Raw genomic sequence first — 5,589 nt, 5'->3', positions numbered from 1 at the left:
CCCCCCCCACCCCCCCCCACCCCCACACACACACACACACACCTCTCTGATCTGCTATAACCGTATGTCCCACCACGTTCCCTGAGGTCAGCGGACCAATTGCTCCTCACAGTTCCAGGAACTCGTCTTAAGCGCAGAGGTGACAGGGCCTTCTCTGTAGCAGGACCAAGACTTTGGAACGAGTTACCTCTGCTTGTCAGACAGGCCCCCTCCCTCTCAGTTTTCAAATCCCGTTTAAAAACTCACTACTGTTCAGTAGGCTGGTGAAGATTCTCAGTCATCCAGGACATGATGAATTCATGTTGGAATTCATGTTGGATGAATTCATGGACCCTGTTGGATCTCTGCCTCTCCACCACTTATTTCTGTTATATTAACAGGTGTAGCCAGAATGAAAGGACTGAGACAAAACAGAGACCAGGACTAAATACCAATTTACAGTGTTTATTTACAAAGTGGAATATTAAAGTGACATCATGTGAAGGTGCTGGTTCTTCTGTGGGGCAGAGGGAGCAGTGAATAGATAGTTTGGAGGATTTTAGTAGAACTCTGGTGATGGGTTTTCTTACTGGAGATGGTCGAGTTTGGAGCAGAGATAGGGTACCAAACAATGTCCAGAGCATAGAGCAGAGTAATCCAAAACAGGCAGGCGAGTGGTGGTGGCACAGAGCAGCTGAAGGAATGCAGGAGGATGAGAATCTCACAAAGGTTTTCACAGCAGAGTGGTAGGACGGCAGGTGAACTCTGGGAATGCAGACAAAAACATGAGGCATTAATAATCATAGGCTTCCTAGAGACAGACTGGCTAGAACAACTCTACCGTTGGTAGTGGATGTCCCAGCGCCTGCTGCATGGTCTCTGTGGCTTCTTATACTCCTCCTGCATGAAGAGTTGATTTGCTGTAGCTGTTGCCAATTAGGTGTCCTGAGTTGAGGAAGGAAGAAGACAGGACAGAACTCCTACAATTTCAAGTTCAATTACAGTTTTTACAGACAGAAGCATGGCTGTGCCATGGGATCTCCAGTGTCACCAATTGTTGCCAATCTCTACATGGAGGATATGAAACAGAGAGCTCTAAACTCCTATGAGGGAACAACGCCAAGCCATTGGTTCCGATATGTGGATGACACCTGGGTCAAAATCCAAGATAAGGAAATAGAAGCATTCACCAGACACATTAACTCGGTCGATAACAACATCATGTTCACCAGAGAGTATACAAATGACAACAAGCTGCCTTTTTTGGACTGTTTGGTTCAGATGGAAAGAGAGGACAGCCTCAACATTGAAGTTTACAGAAAACCAACCCACACAGACCAGTATCTTCTGTTTGATTCCCACCATCCACTTGAACACAAACTCTCTGTCATCAGAACTTTACAACATCGGACCGAACGCGTCCCCACAAAGACAGAAGGGAAGGAAAAAGAACAGAAACACATTCAAGAAGCTCTTCAAACATGTGGATATCCTAACTGGGCTTTTGTCAAGTCAGCGAGGAAATCTACAAAACACACTAATAAACAGAAAAAGGAGAACAACAGACGGAAAAAACATTGTCATCCCTTATGTTGCTGGAGTATCAGAGAAATTCAGAAGGATTTTCAACAGACACAACATCCCAGTACATTTCAAACCCAGCAGGACTCTCAGACAGAGGCTGGTCCACACTAAGGACAAAACACCAATACACAAACAGAGTGGTGTAGTGTATGCGTCTTCTGTTACAAATAAAGTCCAGTTGTTTTTGTATTGAACGTTTTTCGAATACTATTCGGTAGCTTTCAACACCAGATGATCTGTGTTTTGAACCTGTATGCTCCACACTGGTTGGTCGTCATATTTATTATCCGCATCGTTTTTATGTCTATATTTTTGATCTACTTCATTTTGTATATTGCTTCGTGTGTTGTCTGTTGTTCTGTCTGTGCAGCACTTTGGTTGGCCTTGTAGCTGTTTTAAGTGCTCTATAAATAAATTGGTATGGTATGGTATTTCTAACCCGAAATCCGTCCCGGACCGACCCGGATTAGGGCCGGTCCAGGCCGTTATAATGTAATTAATGTGCGGGCCGGACCGGTCTCGAGCTGTGATGCGGTTTTACGAATCATACAGCAAAATAAATAAGAATGCACAATGTAAAATTGTGTTAATCTAAATGCTGAGGAGGAGACATTAAGATTATATGTTGAGAGGATAACGAAAGAAAGAAGAATGCAGCATTTAATCAGACTGTGGAAGAGATCACTGGCACATTGCGCAATAATTGTGCAAGTGGGTTTAGGCTTCTGTGGTTTTACGAATCTTACAGCACAAATAAAACTAAATGCACAATATGAAATTGTAATTTACTTGTTGAGGAGGAGGCAGATCGGTCCAACCAGCCGGTTTAAAGAGGTTTAAAAAGGTTGCGTTAAGCTCAGATGGACACCTGTCACCATCCGCGCGCGTCCGCTGACTCTTCGGTTGAAATGGACTTGCGATCTGTCCAGAGCGTACCCCATCTTTCGCACAGGGACCATTGGACATGGGCACCAGCAACCCCCACTACCCAAAAACGAAGAAGCAGGTAAAGATAATGGATGGATGGATGGATCAATCAGCTGATCGCCAGTTGCTGCATGCATCTCCACACCTGCTGTCATCTGCGGTGAAGGATGTAGCAGCATTTACAAAAGCCGGAGTGAGCAGCGGGTTCAATTAAAATAGTCTTGTTTGTTTTTCAAAATAATGTTGCTCTAAAAATATTTTTGTTCATTTGTATAATAGCCTATCCTTAGAGCTGATTTTTTAGGCTATTTGTTTTGTATGCTCATATCCATTTGATGACTTGTTTGAAGAAGTAGAAGAAAAAAAAAGATAATTAGCATCATATGACAACCAGTGACCAAGTCCATTCATATCACAGGGACACCCAGGACAGGTCTCCAGTCCACCACAGGGACACGGAGACAAACAACCATACAGGGAAGTCTCTCTCATCTAGGGTGAATTTAGAGTTACCAATCAGTCTAACATGCATGATGTTTTTGACCTGTGGAAGGAAACCAGAGTACCTGGAGAAAATCCAGCATGGAGAGAACATGCAAACTCCACCAAGAAAGGTCCCAGGCCAGGATATGAACTGGCGATCTTCTCACTGAGAGGCAACCGCTCTACCAACTGATCCACCATGTTGCCCTGATCTCTAATCAGTCATTTTGTTTTGCAAAAAATTAATTCAACAGCACTTAACATTTCAAATGTTAAAATCAAAAAGATGGAAAAAAAAAAAAATCAAGTTGAATTTCTAAATTCAAGCCATAAATACTTGATCTTAATCCTGTTATTTTATTTAAACTTTATTTAACCAGAAAAATCCCATTGAGTTATCTTATCATAATTTTATTTTTATTGTACTTTAGTAAAACAAATGCAGTTAGTTAAGTTGGGTATAAATCAACAGAATCTTTAAATGGTATGTTGAGAATCAAGACAATTGTGGTGTATGTGCAAATGTCAAAAGAATCCTAATTCAATGCTATTCCAAAGATTTAGGTCACCACCAAAAGTTGGGCTATTCTAAGTCTTTATGCCAATATAGGGTTTGGTTTTTACTCATATTTTAATTAAAATAAAACAGTTTTGTTTTCAACAACTTAACTTTATTTTAAAATGGTATTTCAATATTTCAGCTTTAATCTAAAATTTCTGAAGCAAACAAACTAAAAAAACACACAAAAAAACAACTTTATATTTATTTTCTTCTGATTTGTGTGTGTTTTTTTGTTGTTGTGCAGTTTTAAAAACTAGACTGGAGTCCAAAAAAGTTCAATCTGGTCCTCTGGACATTCAAAAAAAAAAAAAAAAAAAAAAAAAAAACCTAGACTGGAGTCATTTAGTAATTCTAAAAGTTGGTTTATAAACTAATTTTGTCATGAAATAATTATTAAATGACTTTAAAACGTTCTGCTCTACATTAAAATCTTCCTCAGTTTAGCATGTGACTCATTTTCACAGAAATATCTTAGAAATAGTTCAGCACTCGTGACATGATATGATGCTTTTAACAGTGTGCTTCACCAGCTGAAACGTAGTGCTATCACCTGCCAGTCAACTGGAACGACAGGCCATTCACGCATGAATACACACACATTCATAATACACACGTGTGTGGAAATTAAATCTACACTTGTAATCCGATGATTAATTGGACCCCATCCTAATTCCAGACCCCCCACCCCCACCTCTCCTTGTTCATTAACACAATCTTATAACACTTATCACCACTCTGAAATTTGTGATCAAGAGGTCTCTGCCAAGTTCTGACATTTTCCCAGACTGGCAGATGCTGCCTATTTGGAGCAACAAAAACATACATAAACAGTTTATTTATTTATTTAATAAAACAATTTAGATGAAGTTTCCGATGACAACTTGAATCTCTTAGTACCGTTTTGTCTGCATTAAACTAAAAGCTGTATTCAAAATGCCTAATATTTGATTTCTGTATGGAAATGTTCATACTCTTGGCTTGGCTTCAGCTCAGCTGTCACTGTTGGCAGTGATCGTCATGGTCAGTCAGGCGAGAGGTGAAATTTGAAGACGATGGCGTTAATGCCTCCCTGGAGTCCCAGTGCCTTTACTTCACCAGTGTGACGTCTAAACAAATGCTTCCTTTGGGTGTCAGAACATGTTAGTCCCCATTTTCCTGCTCTGGTTGCTGAAACATTATGCCCCGAAACCCCAATGGCCAAATAATTCACATTTTTTCCCAACAAGGGCACTGCCATATGGCAGCACTTTAGGAGGTTTAAACATTTGTTCAGAGTGACAGAAACTGCTGACGGCTACAAAGATAAGACTAAGTACAAAACACAACACACACTGGACTGTTATAAATAAATATGATGTGAAATACAGACCGAGGAGAGAGAAATTGGCAAGTTTTGTTAAAGCTCACTAAGAAAATAAGCGCTTCATATCCTCTTACACCCAGCATTTTAAGTTCTATGCAAAAAGCTTTATAGTTAAGGATTCCACTTTTAATTTTACTGACATTGTTCTAGCTAATCATAGCTTTGCCTTTAGTCAACAGGTTTATACAATTGTGTGACATAATTTAAATAATATTCCATGGTGTAGAAAACCCACATGGTGAATGATTTGCTCTTGAAGTTGCCTGTGTAGGTCTAAGTCTAAATGCAACTTGAGATTTAACCCTATATTGGGTAAGCATATGTTTTACTATGGTGCAGTTTGTAAGAATGGTCTTTCAGGTAACACTTACATGACAATTCATACACTACTCTGCTGCCAGTATCTAAATCATTCTGTTCTGGAGTTACAAGGAAGATTATTTTTTCTGTATCTGTTGCCCCAAGAGTGAGAGGAGGATGAGACAATTAAAATCAATCATTAAATCATTCCATCCATCCAACCATCATATATGCATATGTCCATCCATCCATCCAACCATCATCTATGCATATGTCCATCCATCCATCCATCCATCCATACATCCATCCATCATCCATCCATCCAACCATCATCTATGCATATGTCCATCCATCCATCCATCCATCCATCCATCCATCCATCCATCCATCC

The sequence above is a fragment of the Nematolebias whitei genome, chromosome 1 (assembly GCF_014905685.2).
Source record: "Nematolebias whitei isolate Nwh7 chromosome 1, NemWhi1, whole genome shotgun sequence".
Lineage (NCBI taxonomy): Eukaryota > Metazoa > Chordata > Actinopteri > Cyprinodontiformes > Rivulidae > Nematolebias > Nematolebias whitei.
This window is presented reverse-complemented; position numbering follows the sequence as displayed.